Source organism: Lissotriton helveticus, chromosome 12, assembly GCF_964261635.1.
Source record: "Lissotriton helveticus chromosome 12, aLisHel1.1, whole genome shotgun sequence".
In the NCBI taxonomy this organism is placed as follows: Eukaryota; Metazoa; Chordata; class Amphibia; order Caudata; family Salamandridae; genus Lissotriton; species Lissotriton helveticus.
In genome coordinates, this window is record NC_136073.1 from 282,973,015 (window position 1) to 283,000,873 (window position 27,859).

General features: G+C 45.6%; 1 protein-coding gene across 2 annotated transcripts in view; it reads left to right on the plus strand.

Moving 5' to 3' along the window:
• Positions 1–27,859, plus strand: part of ABCC12 (ATP binding cassette subfamily C member 12) — a 1,077,363-nt gene that overhangs the window by 536,397 nt on the left and 513,107 nt on the right. The gene's annotated exons all lie outside the window — the stretch shown is intronic.

Consider the following 27,859-nt stretch of genomic DNA (forward strand, 5'->3'; position numbering starts at 1 on the left):
TGGTGTTTATAAACCCAAAAGGTACCCTCAGGGGTTCTAACTTGCTGTGTCATGTCAGCTGAGGATGACGAAAGGGATGACCCTTATACATAGTTATTATGCAGAAGATGGTAGTCCTGCTGTGATTCTGAGAATCTTCATGCATAATAAATGTAGTGTAGAAAACCACACTACATTTATGCTGCACCTATTGATGTAAAAAGTGAGCACAAACACGTTATGTAGTATAATGGTACGGTAAATGTAGGCGAAAGGTTAGGTGACTACCCAAGCCTATATTGGGGAACATTTCGAATCATAACAGTGTATTATCTATAGATGGATATTCCAGCTACCTCAGTATATCAGATAGGCTCTGGATTGGAATTTGGATTACTAAAACAAGACCTAGTATGCAAAGCGCAATTTGTAAAACACTATCATCCGATAGCCCATGGCAAGGACAAAAGAGTTCTACAAGAGATCTTTAATGCACCAGGTAATGAATAGACCAGATATCTAGGCATGCGAGTACTGATATAGAACTGAACCTGGATACTTTAAGATCAAACAGTCTTTCTTATGCAGTCCTGAAATATATACTGAAAAAAACAGGTTACAGCACTATCAAGAGAATCTGTCTTTGAATTACTGCAAACCCTCACAAGGGTTTGCAGTAATTTTGTCACTGCACAATTATGACTTCTAATTACATTTGATAAATTGGTTAGTGCCAACCTTAAAATGTAGGTTCTACACTTATAAAAAAGCATCCTTATGCATTTTACTTTGCTGTTACCGGGAATTTGAATTCACTCATCGTACACTGCCTCTAGGAAATTGGGTTGTTAGTCGAATGGGGGGAGCTACCCCAGTTCAAGCAACAGCCACAATCCCTGTCAGGGTGAACCCCAAAAGTCACTAAATTAACCTATGTTTAACCCTCTGGTAGTTTGGCACGAAAGTATTCAGGATTAACTTTGAGGAAATGTGTAAAGTATTTATGCTTTAAAAAGGGGGGTGGTGATGGACAGAGTATCTGAATTAAGCAGAACACTCCTACCCAGTCAACAGATCAGGGCTTGATCCATCACCATTTTTTAGCTCACTGCACCATCCCAGATCAGAACCTGGCTACATGCAAATTAGTCTGTCCCTGGCCCAGTGCATCATGGGAACAGGGCAGACCAAACTACCAAGCCAATTCTTTACTGGACAGACTAATTTGCATATAGCCAGGTTCTGAACTGGGATGGTGCAGTGAGCTAAAAAACGGTGATGGATCAAGCCCTGATCTGTTGACTGGGTAGGAGTGTTCTGATTAACTCAGATACTCTGTCCATCACCACCCCCTTTTTGTAATTATTTTGGCCACCATGAGTGTGGAAGGGTATGCTCAGACATGAGTCCCTTGCTCATTGCACCATCAGGATTCAAGCAAGCCGGGCCGAAGACGGCTGTAATGCCAGAAACCGGTCCCCGGAAGCTTGTTTCCTTTCCAGTGAAGAATTGGCTTGGTAGTTTGGTCTGCCCTGTTCCCATGATGCACTGGGCCAGGGACAGACTAATTTGCATATAGCCAGGTTCTGAACTGGGATGGTGCAGTGAGCTAAAAAACGGTGATGGATCAAGCCCTGATCTGTTGACTGGGTAGGAGTGTTCTGATTAACTCAGATACTCTGTCCATCACCACCCCCTTTTTGTAATTATTTTGGCCACCATGAGTGTGGAAAGGTATGCTCAGACATGAGTCCCTTGCTCATTGCACCATCAGGATTCAAGCAAGCCGGGCCGAAGACGGCTGTAATGCCAGAAACCGGTCCCCGGAAGCTTGTTTCCTTTCCAGTGAAGAATTGGCTTGGTAGTTTGGTCTGCCCTGTTCCCATGATGCACTGGGCCAGGGACAGACTAATTTGCATATAGCCAGGTTCTGAACTGGGATGGTGCAGTGAGCTAAAAAACGGTGATGGATCAAGCCCTGATCTGTTGACTGGGTAGGAGTGTTCTGATTAACTCAGATACTCTGTCCATCACCACCCCCTTTTTGTAATTATTTTGGCCACCATGAGTGTGGAAGGGTATGCTCAGACATGAGTCCCTTGCTCATTGCACCATCAGGATTCAAGCAAGCCGGGCCGAAGACGGCTGTAATGCCAGAAACCGGTCCCCGGAAGCTTGTTTCCTTTCCAGTGAAGAATTGGCTTGGTAGTTTGGTCTGCCCTGTTCCCATGATGCACTGGGCCAGGGACAGACTAATTTGCATATAGCCAGGTTCTGAACTGGGATGGTGCAGTGAGCTAAAAAACGGTGATGGATCAAGCCCTGATCTGTTGACTGGGTAGGAGTGTTCTGATTAACTCAGATACTCTGTCCATCACCACCCCCTTTTTGTAATTATTTTGGCCACCATGAGTGTGGAAGGGTATGCTCAGACATGAGTCCCTTGCTCATTGCACCATCAGGATTCAAGCAAGCCGGGCCGAAGACGGCTGTAATGCCAGAAACCGGTCCCCGGAAGCTTGTTTCCTTTCCAGTGAAGAATTGGCTTGGTAGTTTGGTCTGCCCTGTTCCCATGATGCACTGGGCCAGGGACAGACTAATTTGCATATAGCCAGGTTCTGAACTGGGATGGTGCAGTGAGCTAAAAAACGGTGATGGATCAAGCCCTGATCTGTTGACTGGGTAGGAGTGTTCTGATTAACTCAGATACTCTGTCCATCACCACCCCCTTTTTGTAATTATTTTGGCCACCATGAGTGTGGAAGGTTATGGTCAGACATGAGTCCCTTGCTCATTGCACCATCAGGATTCAAGCAAGCCGGGCCGAAGACGGCTGTAATGCCAGAAACCGGTCCCCGGAAGCTTGTTTCCTTTCCAGTGAAGAATTGGCTTGGTAGTTTGGTCTGCCCTGTTCCCATGATGCACTGGGCCAGGGACAGACTAATTTGCATATAGCCAGGCTCTGAACTGGGATGGGGCAGTGAGCTAAAAAACGGTGATGGATCAAGCCCTGATCTGTTGACTGGATAGGAGTGTTCTGATTAACTCAGATACTCTGTCCATCACCACCCCCTTTTTGTAATTATTTTGGCCACCATGAGTGTGGAAGGGTATGCTCAGATATGAGTCCCTTGCTCATTGCACCATCAGGATTCAAGCAAGCCGGGCCGAAGACGGCTGTAATGCCAGAAACCGGTCCCCGGAAGCTTGTTTCCTTTCCAGTGAAGAATTGGCTTGGTAGTTTGGTCTGCCCTGTTCCCATGATGCACTGGGCCAGGGACAGACTAATTTGCATATAGCCAGGTTCTGAACTGGGATGGTGCAGTGAGCTAAAAAAACGGTGATGGATCAAGCCCTGATCTGTTGACTGGGTAGGAGTGTTCTGATTAACTCAGATACTCTGTCCATCACCACCCCCTTTTTGTAATTACTTTGGCCACCATGAGTGTGGAAGGGTATGCTCAGACATGAGTCCCTTGCTCATTGCACCATCAGGATTCAAGCAAGCCGGGCCGAAGACGGCTGTAATGCCAGAAACCGGTCCCCGGAAGCTTGTTTCCTTTCCAGTGAAGAATTGGCTTGGTAGTTTGGTCTGCCCTGTTCCCATGATGCACTGGGCCAGGGACAGACTAATTTGCATATAGCCAGGTTCTGAACTGGGATAGTGCAGTGAGCTAAAAAACGGTGATGGATCAAGCCCTGATCTGTTGACTGGGTAGGAGTGTTCTGATTAACTCAGATACTCTGTCCATCACCACCCCCTTTTTGTAATTATTTTGGCCACCATGAGTGTGGAAGGGTATGCTCAGACATGAGTCCCTTGCTCATTGCACCATCAGGATTCAAGCAAGCCGGGCCGAAGACGGCTGTAATGCCAGAAACCGGTCCCCGGAAGCTTGTTTCCTTTCCAGTGAAGAATTGGCTTGGTAGTTTGGTCTGCCCTGTTCCCATGATGCACTGGGCCAGGGACAGACTAATTTGCATATAGCCTGGTTCTGAACTGGGATGGTGCAGTGAGCTAAAAAACGGTGATGGATCAAGCCCTGATCTGTTGACTGGGTAGGAGTGTTCTGATTAACTCAGATACTTTGTCCATCACCACCCCCTTTTTGTAATTATTTTGGCCACCATGAGTGTGGAAGGGTATGCTCAGACATGAGTCCCTTGCTCATTGCACCATCAGGATTCAAGCAAGCCGGGCCGAAGACGGCTGTAATGCCAGAAACCGGTCCCCGGAAGCTTGTTTCCTTTCCAGTGAAGAATTGGCTTGGTAGTTTGGTCTGCCCTGTTCCCATGATGCACTGGGCCAGGGACAGACTAATTTGCATATAGCCAGGTTCTGAACTGGGATGGTGCAGTGAGCTAAAAACGGTGATGGATCAAGCCCTGATCTGTTGACTGGGTAGGAGTGTTCTGATTAACTCAGATACTCTGTCCATCACCACCCCCTTTTTGTAATTATTTTGGCCACCATGAGTGTGGAAGGGTATGCTCAGACATGAGTCCCTTGCTCATTGCACCATCAGGATTCAAGCAAGCCGGGCCGAAGACGGCTGTAATGCCAGAAACCGGTCCCCGGAAGCTTGTTTCCTTTCCAGTGAAGCATTGGCTTGGTAGTTTGGTCTGCCCTGTTCCCATGATGCACTGGGCCAGGGACAGACTAATTTGCATATAGCCAGGTTCTGAACTGGGATGGTGCAGTGAGCTAAAAAACGGTGATGGATCAAGCCCTGATCTGTTGACTGGGTAGGAGTGTTCTGATTAACTCAGATACTCTGTCCATCACCACCCCCTTTTTGTAATTATTTTGGCCACCATGAGTGTGGAAGGGTATGCTCAGACATGAGTCCCTTGCTCATTGCACCATCAGGATTCAAGCAAGCCGGGCCGAAGTCGGCTGTAATGCCAGAAACCGGTCCCCGGAAGCTTGTTTCCTTTCCAGTGAAGAATTGGCTTGGTAGTTTGGTCTGCCCTGTTCCCATGATGCACTGGGCCAGGGACAGACTAATTTGCATATAGCCAGGTTCTGAACTGGGATGGTGCAGTGAGCTAAAAAACGGTGATGGATCAAGCCCTGATCTGTTGACTGGGTAAGAGTGTTCTGATTAACTCAGATACTCTGTCCATCACCACCCCCTTTTTGTAATTATTTTGGCCACCATGAGTGTGGAAGGGTATGCTCAGACATGAGTCCCTTGCTCATTGCACCATCAGGATTCAAGCAAGCCGGGCCGAAGACGGCTGTAATGCCAGAAACCGGTCCCCGGAAGCTTGTTTCCTTTCCAGTGAAGAATTGGCTTGGTAGTTTGGTCTGCCCTGTTCCCATGATGCACTGGGCCAGGGACAGACTAATTTGCATATAGCCAGGTTCTGAACTGGGATGGTGCAGTGAGCTAAAAAACGGTGATGGATCAAGCCCTGATCTGTTGACTGGGTAGGAGTGTTCTGATTAACTCAGATACTCTGTCCATCACCACCCCCTTTTTGTAATTATTTTGGCCACCATGAGTGTGGAAGGGTATGCTCAGACATGAGTCCCTTGCTCATTGCACCATCAGGATTCAAGCAAGCCGGGCCGAAGACGGCTGTAATGCCAGAAACCGGTCCCCGGAAGCTTGTTTCCTTTCCAGTGAAGAATTGGCTTGGTAGTTTGGTCTGCCCTGTTCCCATGATGCACTGGGCCAGGGACAGACTAATTTGCATATAGCCAGGTTCTGAACTGGGATGGTGCAGTGAGCTAAAAAACGGTGATGGATCAAGCCCTGATCTGTTGACTGGGTAGGAGTGTTCTGATTAACTCAGATACTCTGTCCATCACCACCCCCTTTTTGTAATTATTTTGGCCACCATGAGTGTGGAAGGGTATGCTCAGACATGAGTCCCTTGCTCATTGCACCATCAGGATTCAAGCAAGCCGGGCCGAAGACGGCTGTAATGCCAGAAACCGGTCCCCGGAAGCTTGTTTCCTTTCCAGTGAAGAATTGGCTTGGTAGTTTGGTCTGCCCTGTTCCCATGATGCACTGGGCCAGGGACAGACTAATTTGCATATAGCCAGGTTCTGAACTGGGATGGTGCAGTGAGCTAAAAACGGTGATGGATCAAGCCCTGATCTGTTGACTGGGTAGGAGTGTTCTGATTAACTCAGATACTCTGTCCATCACCACCCCCTTTTTGTAATTATTTTGTCCACCATGAGTGTGGAAGGGTATGCTCAGACATGAGTCCCTTGCTCATTGCACCATCAGGATTCAAGCAAGCCGGGCCGAAGACGGCTGTAATGCCAGAAACCGGTCCCCGGAAGCTTGTTTCCTTTCCAGTGAATAATTGGCTTGGTAGTTTGGTCTGCCCTGTTCCCATGATGCACTGGGCCAGGGACAGACTAATTTGCATATAGCCAGGTTCTGAACTGGGATGGTGCAGTGAGCTAAAAAACGGAGATGGATCAAGCCCTGATCTGTTGACTGGGTAGGAGTGTTCTGATTAACTCAGATACTCTGTCCATCACCACCCCCTTTTTGTAATTATTTTGGCCACCATGAGTGTGGAAGGGTATGCTCAGACATGAGTCCCTTGCTCATTGCACCATCAGGATTCAAGCAAGCCGGGCCAAAGACGGCTGTAATGCCAGGAACCGGTCCCCGGAAGCCTGTTTCCTTTCCAGTGAAGAATTGGCTTGGTAGTTTGGTCTGCCCTGTTCCCATGATGCACTGGGCCAGGGACAGACTAATTTGCATATAGCCAGGTTCTGAACTGGGATGGTGCAGTGAGCTAAAAACGGTGATGGATCAAGCCCTGATCTGTTGACTGGGTAGGAGTGTTCTGATTAACTCAGATACTCTGTCCATCACCACCCCCTTTTTGTAATTATTTTGGCCACCATGAGTGTGGAAGGGTATGCTCAGACATGAGTCCCTTGCTCATTGCACCATCAGGATTCAAGCAAGCCGGGCCGAAGACGGCTGTAATGCCAGAAACCGGTCCCCGGAAGCTTGTTTCCTTTCCAGTGAAGCATTGGCTTGGTAGTTTGGTCTGCCCTGTTCCCATGATGCACTGGGCCAGGGACAGACTAATTTGCATATAGCCAGGTTCTGAACTGGGATGGTGCAGTGAGCTAAAAAATGGTGATGGATCAAGCCCTGATCTGTTGACTGGGTAGGAGTGTTCTGATTAACTCAGATACTCTGTCCATCACCACCCCCTTTTTGTAATTATTTTGGCCACCATGAGTGTGGAAGGGTATGCTCAGACATGAGTCCCTTGCTCATTGCACCATCAGGATTCAAGCAAGCCGGGCCGAAGACGGCTGTAATGCCAGAAACCGGTCCCCGGAAGCTTGTTTCCTTTCCAGTGAAGAATTGGCTTGGTAGTTTGGTCTGCCCTGTTCCCATGATGCACTGGGCCAGGGACAGACTAATTTGCATATAGCCAGGTTCTGAACTGGGATGGTGCAGTGAGCTAAAAAACGGTGATGGATCAAGCCCTGATCTGTTGACTGGGTAAGAGTGTTCTGATTAACTCAGATACTCTGTCCATCACCACCCCCTTTTTGTAATTATTTTGGCCACTATGAGTGTGGAAGGGTATGCTCAGACATGAGTCCCTTGCTCATTGCACCATCAGGATTCAAGCAAGCCGGGCCGGAGACGGCTGTAATGCCAGAAACCGGTCCCCGGAAGCTTGTTTCCTTTCCAGTGAATAATTGGCTTGGTAGTTTGGTCTGCCCTGTTCCCATGATGCACTGGGCCAGGGACAGACTAATTTGCATATAGCCAGGTTCTGAACTGGGATGGTGCAGTGAGCTAAAAAACGGTGATGGATCAAGCCCTGATCTGTTGACTGGGTAGGAGTGTTCTGATTAACTCAGATACTCTGTCCATCACCACCCCCTTTTTGTAATTATTTTGGCCACCGTGAGTGTGGAAGGGTATGCTCAGACATGAGTCCCTTGCTCATTGCACCATCAGGATTCAAGCAAGCCGGGCCGAAGACGGCTGTAATGCCAGAAACCGGTCCCCGGAAGCTTGTTTCCTTTCCAGTGAAGAATTGGCTTGGTAGTTTGGTCTGCCCTGTTCCCATGATGCACTGGGCCAGGGACAGACTAATTTGCATATAGCCAGGTTCTGAACTGGGATGGTGCAGTGAGCTAAAAAACGGTGATGGATCAAGCCCTGATCTGTTGACTGGGTAGGAGTGTTCTGATTAACTCAGATACTCTGTCCATCACCACCCCCTTTTTGTAATTAAAGTATTTATGCAGCACACATACAGTAATGAAGTAAAAAACATAACACAAGAAAAATCTCACACCAGTTTCGCAGCCGCGGCCCGTGGAGGGAGTTGCGGTGGGGCAGAGAGGTGGGGCGGGGGTGCTAAAAAACAGAATTTGGATAATTGGAGGTAAGTAAACAATTTAATTAATACAACGAATTTGTAACTGCTGACATTTAGTCGTGTGAGACCGGTTGAAAGATGAAAAATAGGGGTTACCGATGTGAAGAGTGAGTTGCATACAAAGTGGTTTAGGCCCTGTAGCAAGCTAGTTTGTTATGTAGTGTACTAAAAAGAGGTACACTATCAAGAAAATCCAGACGACCCATATTGGTTTAGAGGGCTTAAAATATTAATCCCAAATGCTCTCTTTTGTGGTAATGTGGGCAAGCAGTTTAGACTTATCACAGGGTAGTGTTAAGCATTTGTTGTACACACAAAGTCAATAAATGAGACACACACTCATGAAGAAACTCGAGACCAATATAGAAAAATGGGATGTATGACATTACAACGCATTCTTTTACCACGCATGCTGTTACAACGCGGTTTTTACAACGCATGCCTTTAAAACGCATAGTGCTTTGGGGCGCTGGATAGTGAATAGTTTAATTTACTATTCCAACTCCAGTCCCCGTGGATAGTAGGGAAGGTGTTGGATAGTAAATTAAACCTATTCCCTATCCCAGAGCGCCCCCCAGCGCAATGCTGTGTAATGGTTTGCGTTATAAAAGTTGCGTCGTAAAGGCACTGCGTGGTAAAAGTTGCGTTGTAAAGGATGTTCCCCAGAAAAATGTTTTTTTATAAACTTTTTAATGCCAAGAACTTTGTAATCTGGTAAGTACTTTTCGTTAGGGGTGGGCGGAATTTGCGTTGTCTCAATACGCAAAGCTCCGAGAAATGGTAAAAAATCTCCACGAGCACCTAAAAGTTCAGTGAACATGCGGAATTGCTTGTTCCACCCATTCGCGATGCTTTTTTCCTGTTTGCGAACGCTGTTTGCGTGGTTGGGGAGAAATATCTCACGAACACGCATTTTGAAAGCGCAAACAAGCAAAAAAATCCGCGAAGCAAGGGCTCGCAGAGTTTTTGGCAATTACGCGTTCTCCGCAGAACGTGAAATTCCGCAAGCGGAACGGAATTTACCGCCTAGACCTACTTTTCGTTTTATCACAGTTACAGTTAAGCAAAAATGTCACTCAAATGCTTTTTTACACTGTAATGCTTTCCTATGGTGAAAGAAACATATACTGCATACAAGTATTTGCAGTTGTATTTCGGGGTTCCTCTTTAGGACTTAAGGTGCTAGGGGGTCAAGGTCACAAGATCCACCAGCAGTTTGGGTTTACCTGCCCTGGATTGTCCGGGTGCAGAGATGTCGAATGGCTTGGTAGCCTTACAAGCTATAGCATTGACATAGGGTAGAGGGCTGGAAACAGGCTGAAGGGGGACTCAGGGACAAGTCTGGGAGCTCCTAACTGAGGGCCTAGTTTATGTGGTCTTGAAGGCAGGGGGGCACAGTCAGTGTTCATGGATCTGGGCCAGGGAGTTCAGGTGGAGAGAGTTTGGATTGGCTGCTCCTGTTTTGTCCAGGTGCCCATGGCTCTTGGTCAGACCTGCAGAGGGGGATAAAACAGGACAGATGGGCCACTCTCAGAGCTGGCCTCTGCGATAATGACGTCTCTCATCAGCTGGTCTGTCTTGGCGGTGTCAGAGTCCAGATTGGACTACAACCACAACTTGGTTGCTTCAAGGGGTCCGATACCACGGGCATTGGTGCCGGGTGGCTCCTGGCATTTCCAAACATAGTGGGAAGATGGATCTGACTTCCAAAAGCACAGTGACCTCCTCCTGTGTAGCTGCTCCATAGGCGGACTTGGTGGTCAGCAGGGCGGTAAACCGGCCATTGAGGTTGGTGCCTGCAGGTTGCAGGGAAGTGGCTTCCCAATTTAAAGGTAGATGCTGGCTGGTTGGAAAAGTACTGGCAACCCTCAGAGGCTTTTGGAGGATGCACAGCTGCAGGACGAGTATGGGTGTCACGATTTTCAGGACAGGAGCAGGCAGGCAGGATTTGGCTCCCAAAGTCAACAGCTGGTCCACACTTCTTGTTTCGATGGTCTTCTTGGGCCTTCTTCTTCTATAGTCAGGAAAATCTGAGTTCCTGGTGTCAGGGAGACACCTAAATACTTAATTTAGGGGCATTAATGAGAGTGAAGGGTAGTAGCCAATGGGCTACTTACCCTTGGTGTCACAAGACCCACTTTATGAACCCTTCCTATGGGGAGTGGGCATAACTCTGTCCCAGAGTTCTAAATTCCACCAAAATCAAGATGGTGACAACACACCTACTGTGTAGCTAATTTCACATTTGTCCTGGTGCCAAATGGCCTCAGGCAGGAGGTGGCATCTCCCAGGTCTGGGGGAAGCCGGAATCGCATATTAAAGACGGGCAGAGGCTTTGCAGTCTCTGGCCTTAGTATGCAGGTTCCTGATGGAGGAGGTGTAAGTTCCTCCTACTAGAGCAGGCATTGTTTCTGACCTCTGAACGTATAGAATTTCACCTCCAGGGGTCAGAAACTTGTCTGTGGTGGCAGGCTGGATGAAACCAGTCAGCCAGAACAATAAGAGACTTGTAGGATTTCAGGAGGCCCCGGTAAGGTGCCCTCTGGATGCATATCTTAATAAATCCACTACTGGCATCAGTATGGATTTATTAAGACAAGGCATTTGATACCCAACACCATACATTACAGTGAAGTCATTATGTAGCTGGGGAACTAATGCCAAGAACATATAGTTAAGATAGCTTCCCTGTCCACTTGTATCTAGTAATTGAACTAGACAGCACAGGGGCATATCTGCTCCTCCACATATGCCCTCACATGTAATATAATGCATCCTGCCTTAGGGCTAAAAGACATGCTGTAAGGGTTACTAAGTTATTTTTTGTGTGTGTGAAACTCACGTAGTTTGATGCAGCTAAATTATGCGAAATTATTGCAACATAATGGCAAATTCCACTAAATGCATCTCACTTTCAAAAAATGACCTGATCTGCCTGCTCAGGTAAACATTAAACTCAAAAATGTAATTTTGAGTGGATTTCCAATCTCTCGCCTTCAAAACACTGAGTTAATAGTTGTAGTTTTGTGCTCTAAAATGGAGTCCGGTCAGGAAAAAAAAGATCTACCTGAAATGCTGCTTGCGTTCAAACATTCCCAATTGTACATCTTGCAATAAAGTTTCTTCCCGAAACTACGTGGTGTGGCTGAATGGCATAATCTTGATGAATTTATATAAATATAGTTATGGAAAATTAACAAAAATACACTAATTATGCTGGCGTAATTAATTTAGCTGAGGCCTAGCTAACATTAGTGTTTTACATATGGGGGAATTGTGGATATTGCATGCTGAGTGTATAGTACTTTAATTTACTGCAGCATTGTATAAACAGGCCTGGTTTGTGTGCTTTATGTACTGAGACACTGTGGATAATGGCCAGAGGATGGTGCTCAAGATTCTAGGGCAGCATATCCCAAGCTGTATGTCGGGGGTTCACTGGTGCGTTTTTGAGCTTTGTTTGGTGGGTCTTGAAAGCCTTGATCTATGTGTATGTACTATTCAAATTGATTTTCTCTGTTTATTCACCAGTGCAAAGGTGATGAACAATGTCCCTAAGTCTAGTTTCAACACAAACCCTTACAAGTATTTCCAAGCAAGACTCCGGGTGAACCTTCCTGTATTTGTTGCTGCTATTTTCTTTACTCTTCAAAGCTATTTCACTATACACAATCATACACAACCATATCAATTGTGTTCATACAGAAATTGCTGCTGCCTATGGATCTGTGGTACTAGTTTCAAGTACTGGTGTTAGCTAAACATTCTTTGATTCTATTCAGATCACTTAGCTTCCTGTGCTTATAATAACATTAATCTTACCCTCTACAATGTAATCTGGTGCTCCACTGTGTTTGTGCTATATAAAACTGGAATAAATATATATATATATATATATATTGTCTACTGGCGACCACCAGTAGGTAGTGCAATTTTCAAAATTAGTTTACCTGTCACTTCAGCTGCTGTCTGAAAAGTTTTGGGGTGATTCGTCAAGCGAGGCCAAGTTAAAGGGGACTGTAGACACAACTACAGCCCGAACTGCTGAATGGAATTACAAAATTTTTTGCAGAAAGCTAGATCTTTGACCAGAAAGACTGCTTTTGTAATTTGGTTTAAATCTGTTCAGTAGTTAGGGAGTTATTAAAGAAAAATAAATGTATATATATATATATATATCTAGAGTCGTGACTCTCCCACGGATCCGAATGATTTCAAAATGAGATCCGATTGGCCGCCAACAGAACGACCAGGAGGTTGGTCCTAAAAAAAGCACCAAAAAAAAGAATTGGGGGCGGGGGGAAAGCCTGACCTCCTAGGCTTGGTGGTGGGGTCCCACAGGAACCTCTCCTTGGCCCAAAGACATTGTTTTCCTGTGCTTTTTTTTAAGCCCCTTGGGTGGGCCTGGTCACAGGGGGAACATCTATAGTTCAGTTCAATTAACTTTATTCGATTCAAAAGAATCACAAAAGTTTACAAGAAATTCATACATTCATTTTAAAATACAAGATATTTTAAAATACAGAAAGTTTTAGCAGGCAATGCACAAAAATTAGCACCAAGATAGGTAAAAAACAATAAAACTATTCATAATTCATATTGTTTCTTGATTAAAAGAGCAATTCTAACAAAACGGAGCACAGAGCTACAAATAGTCGCAGTTGATAATGACCTCAGATATTCAAAACCTTCTTTGCAGGTACAGGGGCGAATACCTGTAAAATTGGTTCAATCAAGCGGGCTCTTGGGTCTTTGTAAAGTGAACAAAAAAGCATAAAGTGCATTGTGCTCTGTTGGGCCGCGTTATTACATGGGCAAGGGGGAAGCCTCTCACACCATCCTCCTGTTTCGGAAAAGCCACAAGAAAGTGCAGTGTATTTAAACGAAATCTCGTCATTAAAAAACACCAATGAACCTGAGTGGTAAAAGACAAGTAAAATTGTTATTGTTTCAAAGCTACATATTCCGCTGTATTACTATTCTATCTAGACAAACTTAAAACAGTATGATATTCATTCTTAATGACCATCTTCATATTAGGTTGGATAGACTCCGGGTTTTCATAATAATTATCAAGGAGTATCTTATAAAATGTTTCCTTGACATAGTGTAGCCATGGAACCGCCATTGCATTGTCAAGGTTCATGCAGTCTCTTAAATGCCTCTTGAAAATAACAGATCTTCTGAAGTCCAAATTCTCCCCCATAAAAGCAAAGGGGAAATATGGATTCTGTTACTCACATATTCTAAACCCACATCGGAATGGCAGAATAATATTGGAGAACTGCTGGGGATAGATCAGAGGCGTTTTAAAAATGTATTCTCCAATATTTGAATCTGGGCACTTTTATGATATCCCCACACCCCTGCCCCATAGGTGGCTACTGACAGACATTTGGATTTGTACAGTATTTTCATTTCAGCTATCCGCTTAGGGCCAAGTTTACCGGCAAATCGGAAAAGCCCCTCTATGGTTCTACTAGTTTGTTGCAATCTAGATGTAATCAAGTGATCCCAGCTCAACTTTTTACTAAAAAGATTCCCCAAATAAGTAAAATTTGATACTATGTCAATAGCTGTGTCGTTGACCATGTAATTACGCGTTTTAGTTTTATTTGGGCCACACACCATGATAGAAGATTTACTAAAATTGACCTTAAGATCTAATCCTGACATGTACTCATCAAAAGCATTCAAACATTTTTGCAAACTGTTTGCCGTGTGATTCATCAGCACTGTGTCATCCGCATAGGACAATAAGGGTACCTGTTTACCATCTATTCTTGGAAAGTCCAATCTTTGTTGTAATAAAAAATGTTCCAGACCATTTTTATATATTAAGAATAGGAATGGAGCCAATATACAGACCTAGCGTACGCCCCCAGTCGAGGCTATTGGCTTGGTCTTTTCACCACCTGGGCCATACCGAATGACTACAGAGGTAGCTGCATGCAATCCACGCAGCAGTTTAACAAGCGGTTCCTCAAATCCCATAGTGTCCATTAATGCCCACAGCTTCCCTCGACACACTGTGTTGAAGGCACTAGACAAGTCCATGAAGGCCAGATGGATCAAAACACCCCTGGCCCTTATGTACTTGCTCATAATCATAGACAGGTTGAGGCACTGCTCCGTTGTTCCCCTTCCCTTCCTGAAGCCATATTGGGTGTTCACAATAGTACCCAAAGTATTTGCCCATGACTCTAAACGTGGAAGGATTACCCTACCCAACAGCTTACAAGATGCATCTATTAGGGAAATCAGCCTATAACATTTGGGGTGATTTCTGTTTCAGCTTTAAAAATATTAAGTAACAAAGGTGCCGAAATTTGTGTGTTGTTTTTAAATAAATCCAGGGGCACACCGTCTGGCCCTGGTGCTTTTAGGGGAATGCCTTTTGCCCCAGTATTGGACTTTCATAGATTCCCATGCTTTGTATCATTCCCCCGTCGTCGGAATTGGACCCTCGGTAATAGAAAAATACCATAGCAGTAGGTACAAAAGTGAAAGACAGGCCTAGGCCTCATCTAATTTTGTAGCCTATATGCCTCTTTTTGTAAAAGAGACCAAAAAATTGCAACAACCAATCAGAGTAGCCTCACCCCACAGAACCCTCCTGAGAGAGCCTCAGAGCCTCAGATTTTCTACCGCTCGTTGTGCTAAGGGAGTCTCCACTGAGCTCTGCTCAGATTTCTCTTCAGATTTGGAATTTTCTTCTTTTTCTTCTTTTTCAACTCTAATAAGTCTGATAGGGAGAAGAAGGCTTTATTCAGAGCTTGTGCTACCTGTTCAAAGAAGAGGCTATACATTGAGGACAAGCATAAGGACTGTATATACTGCTTGAACCCGGATCACAAGGCCACAGATTGTAAAATCTGCAGTACTTTCTCTACGAAGACCTTGAGAGACAGGGAAGGCCGCTTGTTAACCTGGTTGCAGAAAATGAAGTCTCGTAAGGAAGTTCTATCATCCGACAGTGAGGATTCATCCTCAGCTGCGTCCTCCAGGAGATCCAAGAAAAGGGGTAGGTCCTCCCCTTCAACATCTTCTGACCCCCTGTTAAGGCCCTGCAAGTGAGCTCTGATAGGTCTGAGAGGCCCAGTCCCAAACAATCTCCTCACCGAGGTGTAAAGGAGAGGCTGGGATGGACTGAGGAGACACAGTCATCAAAGAAGGTACAGAAAACCCCTTCTATTGCTTCTCCACCATCTGAAAAGGAGAAGGTATTCAAAAAACCTGCTACTGTCTCTCAGGAAGGAAAATTGGATAAAAAAATCTCGTCCGTCGACGACGAAGATATCTGGTACGTCGACGACGACATCCAAAATTCACTTGGGTTCTGTTACAGCTCCATCGACAGGACCGTCGACGGCAGCTTTGTCGACGGCGGCTGCAGTGATATCTTCGTCGACGTTTAAGGTACCTGTTCCCTTCTCGTCGATGATGGCGCTTACATCTTCGACGTCGATGATGATGACATCGAAGATAGCGTCGAAGGCTGCAACGTCAACGAGAACAACGACGTTGACGTCGACGATGACAGCGGTGATAATTATGACGACGAGCTCATCGACGATCAGTCCACCGTCGACGACGTTCATCTCTCCGTCTCCGGTCCAATCGACGTTCTTGTCGATGACGAGTTCGTCGACGTCGTCGACGATTCAAAGGGTCCACATTTCTATTAAAAGACAGCAGATCACCCCAGAGATGACATCTCCTCGCAGAGTAACACCCTTGCCTCCAACTTTGCTTTTGGAGGAGGAATCAGATGATGAGGATGGCCCTTATGGGGAAGCTTACAGCCCATCCTAACTTCAAGTGAAGTATCAATATTCAGACTCTGATGACTACTATACGGAGGAACGCCATTTTGTTCAGCAAGAGAGGCCTCAACAACAACAAGACATGGTGGGAATGCCTTCCTCTCTCATAACAGACTTGCAGATGATGCTACAGGATTACAAAATAAGGTTTCCGTCTCAAGCTTCGGACCAGCAAGCGCAGCCTCCTCCTCCTTCCATTCCTACTACTCCTCCAGTCACAGTGACACCTCAGGTTTCTCGTGCTTCGGAGCCAGATCCAATAGAAAGCCATCTGGAGGTTATTCCTATTCAGGATGATAATGACTCAACTGATGACGATCCTCAGGTAGATCAAAACCGAGACCCGGACAGAGATTGGGACGAGTATGTTATTCAAGATCTAGCCTCACCATTGCCAGATCCTGCTACCTCCCCTCCAGCAGATATTGGAGGTTTCCATAACCTTATGGAGAGGGCGTCCAAGTGGTTTGGTCTTCCTATAGCTACAGTACAGACTTGACTATTTCCTTTACGACTTCAAGGAGCTTTACAGAAAATCCATCCGTTCAATACCGATAGTTGAACATGTGTGGTCGGAACGTACTAAAGTGATGCAGAATCCAGCTACAGTCATTCCTGTTCTTGTACAGGAATTTATATAGCGCAAATCACCGAGCGGTTTCTAAGTGCTTGCTTAGGGAACCCGTCCTGGTATTCCCCTGTGAGATAACCCCGGCAGGGTAACCGCAAGGTGAAAGCCAGGCATCCCGCCGCGAGGGGCCGTTGTGGAGATTAAGCAAGCTATTGCCCAGAGTCGCAGAGTGTGAACCCGTGAATCGAGTAGGCACCGGAGCGAGAATTGTCGAGTCCATGGACTTTTTGGGACTCAAGACCCCGCCGAGCCGGGAATTGAACCCTGGTCCCGGGCTGACCTCTGCTTCCAGGTCTGCCTCCTCTAACCAGTGAGCCACACTTCTTCCCCGCCTGGAGAAAAAATATAAGGCTCCAGAAAATAGTCCCACTTGCCTGACTGGTCAACCGAAGCCGGACTCAGTTATTACCCAGGCAGCGCAAAGAAAGTCCAAAAATCCATCAGTGCCTCCTACGACACCGCCAGACAAAGAGGGGAGACGCTTGGACAATGTGGGAAAAAAGGTTCTCCTCCATGGCAGCCTTCTAGTCCGAGCTGCTAATGCTCTTGCAATCCTGGGTAGATATGATCGCCAAATGTGGTGCGATTAATCCCCGTTTGTTGACCAACTTCCGGATAGTGCAAAGGAAGAGGCCAAGAAGATTCTGGAGGAAGGAGAACGTTCATCTTCGGAGGTGATAGATTGTGCTATGGATATAGCAATCACCGCTTTCCGAGCTCTTGCGGGATCAGCAGTTTTAAGGCGTCAGGGCTGGCTTCGGGCAACCTGGTTTCGCCAGTAGTCCAAAATAAGATCTTGGACTTACCTTATGACGGAGAAATGCTTTTTGGAAAGCATATAGATGATGCCCTTCAAGACATCAAGAAGGACACGGAAACGGCAAGGTCCTTGGGGACATTGCATTACCGCAAGGTTCCTTTCAGGGGTACGAAAGGGAGAGGTTTTTCATCGTACAGAGGGGGCAACCAACAACGCTACTCTTCTTACTCGCAGTCCTCTCAGTCATACAAGCCCCAATACGCACAGCGCCAAGGTCAATCGGCGTCTTTCTCTCGACAACCGCCAAGAGGACGACAGGGACGTCAGGGGAGAGATACGCCTAAACGACAATAGCGGCTTCATGGCTCTGTCTACTGTTCCTCCCCCTCTAGTAACATCAGTGGGGGGCAGGATATCAGAATACCTCCACAACTGGAAAATTATTACATCGGATCGGTGGGTCCTCAACATCGTACAATTCGGCCACACACTAGAGTTTCAAGAATTTCCACCATCCAGAGCTCCTCACGTCACGGAGTTGAAACATCGAAATCTTCTACGTCTCAAAGTTCAACAGCTGCTCATCAAAGGGGCGATAGAATTGATTCCTCAGACCCAACGAGGGAAAGGATTCTATTCCAGGTTTTTCCTGGTTCGCAAGACAGAAGAAAAGTGGGGCCCAATTCTAGACCTGAGGGAGCTCAACACCTATCTCATAAAACTCTCTTTTCAGATGGTTTCTCTCCAGGATATATTGCGTCTCCTAAATATTGGCGATTATATGGCAACTCTAGATCTAGAGGACGCTTATTTTCATGTTCCCATTCATTCGGCCCACAGGAGGTATCTTCGCTTTACAGTAGCCAAGAGCCACTTTCAGTTCAAAGTCCTACCTTTCGGACTAAGATCTGCACTGCGGATATTTACAAAGGTTTTGGCACCAGTGGCAGCTTTTCTCAGAAGGCAGTCTCTGCAGGTGTTTCCCTACTTGGACGACTGGCTGATAAAAGCTCCAACCTCTCAAGCAGCCTCAAAAGCAGTTGAGGATTGTATTCAACTTTTCAGTCATCTGGGTCTAGGCCTAAACAGAAGCAAGTCTGTCCTTCTTCCGTCCAGGTCGGCAAGATTTCTGGGTGCCATTCTGGATACAACTCTTTGCAAAGCTTTCCCTTCAGAGGAGAGACAGAACAGACTTATTCTTTCTGCCAACCGTTTTTGAAGGAAACAAACTCTTTCAGTCCGTCAGTACAAATCCCTTCTAGGATCAATGTCATCTTGCATTGCATTGATTCTGCACTGCAGGCTTCACATGCGTCCCCTGTAGGAACAACTAGACTTGCAATGGCGTCAAGCAGAGGGGTCTTTCGAAGACAGGATAAAGATTACTTGTGTCATGAAGAAGGCGATCAGGTGGTGGACTGTAACAAGCAATATCGAGGAAGGTCTCTCCTTCACGATTCCTCCCTCTCTGTTAGTCCTGACCACAGACGCTTCTCTAGAAGGCTGGGGAGCTGTATTACAGGATCTTCAAGTGAGCGATCACTGGTCTCCAGAGCTTCGCACCTCTCACATCAACCTACTAGAACTGAGAGCAATTTGTTTAGCTCTACAAGCTTTCCTTCCAAAAGGCGGAACAAAATCCAAACTCTGTTCAAAAGAGGCACAGAAGATCTGGGAATGGGTTATTCATCACCAGATATCTCTCTCAGCAGAACATCTACCAGGTTCTCTCAATGCGGAGGTGGATTCATTGAGCCGCCTAAGGTCAGTCTCCCACGAATGGGAATTGGATCAGAAAACTCTCAACAGAATATTCTCTTGTTGGGGCACTCCTCTTATAGACCTGTTCGCAACTCCACAGAACAAGAAATGCCAATTCTACGCAAGCAGGTATCACCATCGAGGGTCGCTGGGGAATGCCCTTTCGATTGCCTGGTCAGGCGCATTTCTTTACGCCTTTCCACCGATTCCTTTGATACCAAGGATACTGAGGAAACTCAAGACGGAACCCTGCACCATGATTTTAATAGCCCCAGCTTGGCCCCGTCAATTTTGGTTCACAGAGCTCCTCCTTCTATCTCAGGATCAACAAATTCTCCTGCGTCCAATTCCTACCCTGCTGAAGATGTCCCAGGGCCAAGTAATGCATCCGGACCCAAGCTCTGTGCAATTGACAGCTTGGCTCCTGAGCACCGGGAATTTAATGCTTTAGATATCCCTCAAGATTGCAAGGACATTTTAGCTCAAGCTCGGGCTCCTAGTACAAACAGGACCTATCGTGCAAAATGGAAGCATTTTTGTACATGGTGCCAAAAGGAAAATATTCATCCTTTTACTTCGGCTCCTCATAAAATCTTACCGTGCATATTGTCTTTGGCCAAATCAGGTCTGGCAGACGAACAACCTCTGGCCCTTCTCTTTGGTCCGCGAGGGTGATCAAGCAATTCCTAAAGGGTCTATTCAGGGCTTTCCCTCTGGTGAAACCTCCTCCTCCAATTTGGCAACTCGATCTGGTCCTTGCCCATCTCATGAGGGCTCCTTTTGAACCAATACATAGAGCGGACATGAAGCTTGTGTCCTGGAAGATTGCTTTTCTTCTGGCGATAACATCAGCCAGGAGAGTTGGTGGAGAACTTCAAGCTCTCACAATTGTTGAGCCTTTCTTACAGTTCAAAAAAGAATCTTTGATCTTACGGACAAATGCGAAATTTATCCCAAAGGTTCCTTCGGATTTTCACCTAAATGAGCCTATAGTACTAAAGACTTTCTTTCCTCGACCTCAGGCCCGGACTGGCCGTTGAGGGCACCGGGCAATCCCCCGGTCGGCTGCAAGGGTGGGGGCCGGTTTTGGGCCCTGGGGGCCGTTTTTGTTGCAGAGCCGTTTTTGCAGCATAGCTGCAAAATCGGCCCTGTAACAAAATCGGCTGAAAAGCGGCCCTGGCAAAGCGCTCGCCCCCCTCCCGCCCGGGGGGTGGGGGGGCCGGCCGAGCACTTTGCCAGGGCCGGTTTTGGTTCCCAGTCCGGCCCTGCTCGACCTTCATCTCTGGCGGAGAGATCTCTCCACACTTTTGGATGTCCAAAGATGCTTGAAGTTTTATCTTCACCGTACGAAAGAATTCAGGAAGACTTCGCAACTTTTTGTTGCTTTTAGCACTCCAAGGAAAGGTTTGCCCCTGTCAAAGCAGGGGATATCACGTTGGATTGCCAGCACAATTCATTTCTGTCATCAAGCAGCGGGAAAGCTGCTGAGGGGACGGATCAAAGCTCTTTCTACGAGATCAGTGTCATCATCTACGACTCTGTTCTCTGGTGTCCCTATCAAGGACATTTGTAGGGCAGCTACATGGAGCAGGGCCCATTCATTCACGAAACACTACTGTTTGGATTCTTCCACAAGGAGTGATACAGCAATCGGACAAGCAGTCCTGAGGAATTTATTCCAGTGAGCGGTGAGCTTTCCCTTCTATCCCTCCTTCCTTTATTGCACATTTTGTATTTGATGATATTACTTATTTATTCTTACAAAGTTTTTTGGCCAATTATGATAATACTTATACTGTGTTATGCTGATATGCAGGTAACAAAATGTGCATTTGCGGATTACTGCTAGCTACTCTGATACAAAGCATGGGAATCTATGAAAGTCCAATACTGGGGCAAGAAAACAAGTTACTTACCTGTAACTTTGGTTCCCCAGTATTTGTACTTTCATAGATTGCCATGCGCCCACCCGCTTCCCCTGGGAAAGCCCAGCCTTCAGCAAATGTAATTACTTTTACACAACGGCTACGAAAATCTGAGGCTCTGAGGCTCTCTCAGGAGGGTTCTATGGGGTGAGGCTACTCTGATTGGTTGTTGCAATTTTTTGGTCTCTTTTACAAAAAGAGGCGGATAGGCTACAAAATCAGATGAGGCCTAGTCCTGTCTTTCACTTTTGTACCCACTGCTATGGTATTTTCCTATTACCGAGGCTCCCATTTAGACGACGGGGGAATGACAAAAAAGCATGGGAATCTATGAAAGTACCAATACTGGGGAACCAAAGTTACAGGTCAGTAACTTGTTTTCTTCTCAATGCCTCCTCTACTTCACTCATGGAAAGTGATTAACTAAGCTGTTGCGCAGTTTGCATGTTAAAAGTTATGTCATCCTTGCACTCACTTAATAGGACACCCTTTGAGTTGAATATTTTGGAAAAATGGACTTCCCATTCGAGCCCCATTATGTTGGTATCCATGGTCCTAGTTTCGTCACAAAAAATCGGGCGATTCAACACCTCCCAGAAACTCCTTGAATCCTTCAGAGCGCTTGCTCTTTCAAGGTCATCCCAAGCCTGCTATCTCAAATCGTCTTTTCTCTGTTCAATAACCTTTTTTATAAGTTTGCCTGGCTGTTTTTATCGCGTCCCTATCTTGAGGAACTACGTGTAGCGTCTTCTTCAATCCAGTTTGAGCTGCAGAACACTCAGTGTTAAACCTCCTTATTACTGGGTAACTACCTTTTCTTCCTTGTTTAATCATATTCTTAGTCACATCCTCACATGCATCTGGCTGTGATGTTTCATTTAAACAGGTCATCACTTGCATTAAATTAGTTTTGATAATAGACTCCTCAAAGACCTTAGGATTCATCTTTTCCCATTTTATCTTTATCCCCTCGTTATGGTTATATTTCATTCGACAATCAAAAGTCTTGCCCTTTCGCGCCCCAGTTTGTAAGGAAACAATGAGAGGTTTATGGTCGCTGGCTGGGTTTGGTTCAACCGCGAAATCATCAACGAGGTGTGAATATCTACCAGAGATAAACATAAAATCATCTATATATATATTTTGGCAGAGGGCGATGGCTCGTGTGAGTCCCCTCCATTGGCTGATTTTGACCTCGGGGTCACCATCCCCGGGCACCCCTTCCCCCAGGTCCCGGCCGTATTGAAGAGGGGGAAGAGGGCTTGTGGCCCCACACCCCCGTACTGATTTCAACCCTGGGGACCCCATCCCAGGGCCTGGCCGTTCACAGAGGGTAGGAGGGCGCATGGCCCCCACTTGAGCCAATATTGACCCTGAGGAGATCATCCAGGATTTTGCGATTTTGAGATGCACAAAATAATTGCAAAAGCAGCTAATTAGAGCGATGACTGCAAAATTAATCTTTTTGGTCGCAAAATAAAGGTCTCCAGCAGACAGACAAAAAAGTTGACATTGTATTTGCTGTATATGCACTCGTCGTCACTACGCAGCGCTGCACAACCTTAATAGCTGCCTGCTTCCTCGAAAGATGAGAAAATAAAAGTAGAGTTTTACTGGGAAAAATGCATAAGTAGCAACTGAAGTTAAGCTGTATTTCTCTTCATATAGCACAGCTGTTAAAATGTTCCAGGGATCCGTCATCAAGAAACACTGCTTAGAACCTTCAATGGTGGTAGGGATAAATGCCTGAAGGCAATGAATTTTCTCCTTAAATGAAATGTTTTAATTACTTTTAGTGTTTCCTAGATTGTTACACCTTCTTTTCGCTGCGCATGCTCAGAATGAAGTACTTTAACTGAAAATTACGCATAATTGCTTACATTGCCAGGTGCACTGAGTGCCATGAATACAATTCCCTAAATACTGAGCAGTAAAAGATAATCATGCCGCCCCTGTCTACTCCCAAAGGAGGCTCAGCACACAGAACCACCATCGTCTCAAAATACTGCGCTGGAAAAGCAAGCATGGGGGGATTGCACTAGTGTAGGTGCGATTGCACTACCTGTGACACACAACTATGTATTAATTCAATTAAAAATGTATTCTGTGATCAATAACAATCTTTAAAACACCAATGACAACAGTAACGTTTACACCGACCAACTGTCAGGTTCAAAATGTCAATTTAGCCGTGGGAATGCTTGGTGCCAAATTCACATGCACCGATATAAGTATGACCCCATGAAAATAAAAGCAAATCAGTTGTGTTTCACGTGGGGATACTAGCAGCAATTCCAAAACAAAGGGGGAGCGTAGAGGTACTGATAGAATCACCCTCCTAACAGAACTTTAATAAACAAAGAGATTCTATCAAAAAAGTGATAACGTGGTAAAAATTTTTAATTGGTTTCAATTTTTCTAACAAACGTGCTAGGCTCTCTCTTAAAGGTGAAAAGACCAGAGCGCAATGTGCTTTTTAAAATACCCCTCACACACTAAAAAAATCCAATAGTGTCATGCTTCATCATAGGGGTCTTCCCGCCCCTATAACGGGACGGGGCGTGCTACGACCAAGCGAATACGCGGGAGCACTTATATTGTGACAGTGACTATGTGTGAGTGCACAGGTGTCAGTGAAAGTGTAGGGACCTCAAAAAAGTGAATTAATAAAAAATATAAAAATTCCCTGGCATAGTAGAAAAAATACTTTATTCACTTCTCTAGCTGGGAACATTAAGAAGGGGTTGTGAGGTAGAGCAGTAGCTAGCTACCTAGTCGACATGTTTCGTAAGCAGTCCCCTACTGCTTACTCATCAGGACTAAAAAGCGATCCCTACTAGAATATACTCAGTTGTACAGAATATGCCTACTGTCCTACAAACAGCACAGCAAAAATAAGCTGACTGTTTCGTGCTCCGGGGCATGAGTTGGCCCAGTGAAGCAAAAATAATGATACAAATAGTATCAAAAAGGGACCTATTCTGGTCTACTTTTTAGTTAATTTCAATGCCCCATGAGTTTGCAGGCGAGGGGTGTTCTTCCGCGGTAATGTCCGGCGAGGAGAACCTCCGTAGCACGGGGGTGGGAACAATGCTTCTTCTCCTCGCCGGACATTACCGCGGAAGAACACCCCTCGCCTGCAAACTCATGGGGCATTGAAATTAACTAAAAAGTAGACCAGAATAGGTCCCTTTTTGATACTATTTGTATCATTATTTTTGCTTCACTGGGCCAACTCATGCCCCGGAGCACGAAACAGTCAGCTTATTTTTGCTGTGCTGTTTGTAGGACAGTAGGCATATTCTGTACAACTGAGTATATTCTAGTAGGGATCGCTTTTTGGTCCTGATGAGTAAGCAGTAGGGGACTGCTTACGAAACATGTCGACTAGGTAGCTAGCTACTGCTCTACCTCACAACCCCTTCTTAATGTTCCCAGCTAGAGAAGTGAATAAAGTATTTTTTCTACTATGCCAGGGAATTTTTATATTTTTTATTAATTCACTTTTTTGAGGTCCCTACACTTTCACTGACACCTGTGCACTCACACATAGTCACTGTCACAATATAAGTGCTCCCGCGTATTCGCTTGGTCGTAGCACGCCCCGTCCCGTTATAGGGGCGGGAAGACCCCTATGATGAAGCATGACACTATTGGATTTTTTTAGTGTGTGAGGGGTATTTTAAAAAGCACATTGCGCTCTGGTCTTTTCACCTTTAAGAGAGAGCCTAGCACGTTTGTTAGAAAAATTGAAACCAATTAAAAAATTTTACCACGTTATCACTTTTTTGATAGAATCTCTTTGTTTATTAAAGATACTAGCAGCAACCCTGTTTCAATTCTGACATTCACTTCCCATCGGAGTCCTTTTCAGTAAGGAGTAGAATAGCATATGAAGCACTAACAGATGCTGGACTGCATTAACACTGTTCAATTAAGTGCCAATGAGAAGCTGAGTTAAAGTGTTGGTTAAATAACAGCCTTATATGGCATTGCGACCTACACACAGAGCCTGCCATGTGCACAAAGACTGTTCTATTTAGTGAAAAGGTAGTTAACACACATTGATACCATCTATGCACTGTACAGATGATATGTCCTACACAGGCCTATCCGCTGTGCACACTCATCAGCTTGCACACACGTCAGACACATGCTTGAATCACACATGCGCCTGACACATATATACCCCCTAAGATGCAGCTGAATCTCTATCTCTTTCTCTTACACACATACACACACACGTAGACATTGTGGTGGGGCCGCTGAGTCTAATCATACAGGCATTCGTAGGTCTCAGAGTGAATGGGACCCCTAAAGTGCAGGGGCTACCCTGTGCTAAAGAGGCTGCAGGGGCCTGAATAACGCCACACACAAGCATACCACAAAGCACCCATGAAAGACAACAAAACACAGATGCCAAAGCACGCACACACACTACATACATGCATACAAACGAACCAGACACATGTGCATACACACTTTACACGCCACCCAGAAGCATAACGCAGACACTAAACATTCACACCACTGATGCACTGAACATGATACGCTCACACATATCAGACACAGACCAGGTCCCTGAAACACCCACTCAGGACACAGATAAATGTATACATGCCGATACATTTATACAAACACCCTTAATATACACCAGACAGTAAATGCACAAACCAGCCAGACACACACACAAAACACGCACACACACACACATACATACACATGTTGCCATTCTGGCTCAGTTAGTATTTAGGAGAGTCGATTTGCAGAAAAGAGAGACCACCAAGGAAAAATATGCAGAACTGGGCACCTTTCAGTTTTCAGTTTATATATTTCTTTAAATGTGATATTTATTATTATAGAAGTTAAAAAGTTAGACTCTGAAGCCAGATTCATAAATACATGCAAAAATGCAATGTGGTTTAAGTAATTGAGTAGTCACAGCACAGATTTGTCAAATAATGAAGTTAATAATAACAAGCGGTAATACAGAAGGACCACGGCACATCTAGCCCTCTCTAGTACAACAGCAGAATGACATTACGTGAGTAATAATCATGTGAACAACACATATCTAAAATAAAACAGCACTTTTAAAATGTTTAAAGGTTGAATATAAAAATGTCTAAAGCCTAAAATCTAAAAGGCTCAAATGTCTAAAGCAAAATGACATAATGTTTACAGATCCCTTGCAATGTTTTAAACAAAGACAGAGCACAATGTCATGGAATGTTATTATGTAGAATGGCAGCACTAAAATGTTTCTTGCACAGTAAATCAATATGAGTGCTAATTTCTGAAACGCATACTTGCAAATCATTTTCATTGGACAGAAACATAAGAAATGTAATGTAATACAAGGCCCTGTTCAACGCTATGAATATAGCAATGGAGGTTTAACTAAAAACCTTGTAATGTTTCAATAGCACATCCCAAGTGCTATTGTGCTTGAACTAACATATGCTTCAGAATGTTACCACAAAGGAGAAGATAGCAAACAAATACTATCAAACACTTCAAACATGCCTATTTCTTTGTAGAATCCTCTGCTAAAACATTTTCCATTTATTTAAGTCTGAAAAGGAATGATTTATCGTAAAACAAATTGCTGCAATAATGCAGCAGAATTTCCATTTGCGGGCAGCAAAGTTTTAATTTTTGTGTTGTAAAATGTTCAAATTTATGCTGCAATATTCTGGGGTTCTGCCTGCGGACCCCATCCTTCAGGTCCGGGTCTTGCTATGTCCCAGGGAGCCAACCCCTTGGATATAGTGGTCAGGGAACCAGATGCAAAGATTGCTCTCGCCTACATTAAGCAGCATTTTTAGCTGCTCCCTGGGGGTGGGAGCAATGCTGGCTCCTGCTGAAGGCGATGAGCCAACAAGGGCCGTGGGGGCCTTGGGCCTTCCACGCAGCTCCCAAAGAAACTGTAGTGGGTACCTTGGGTAGGCACCAGGGCACCTACCTTTGTTGGCTGGGCCCCTGGAGATGGGGTCCTGGGGCCGAATTCAACCGGGGGAGGGGGGCCACGTGCCCCCTCCTCCATAAATATAGTGCTGGTCCCAGGGGATGGAACTTCTGGAGTAAAATTCTGCTTGGGAAGAGCTGCAATATGCCCCACTCCCTACAGAAAATGCATTGTTCCTGCGGATGTGGCCCATGGTGCCAATAGTAACCCAGGGAGGGGAGCAACATACCCTCATCCTATTTTTGATATTCAACTAGGCCATGGGGAAAATTTGCCCTGGGAGGCAGACCATGTGCCCCCTCACCCTGAAATATGGTGCTGGGCCTGGGCAATGGGTTTCCCGGGGCCAAAAGAGGCCCGGGGAGGGGGCTTATGCCCCCTACTCCTAAAAAGCACACCATGCCCCTGGGTATGTGCTTCCCGGTGCCAAAAGCAGCCTGGTCAGCTGGGTTCATGTGTCCCTCTATTTCCCCCAAAAATGCACCTGTCCCCAGGGAGATAAGGTCTCTATGATGAGCATTGTCCAGAGAGCCTGCCACAGGCCAGGCTTTGTGGCCATCTCCCTACTGCATGTGGCCAAAGGCCAGGTGCAGCATGGGGTTGGCTCAATGCAGTGGC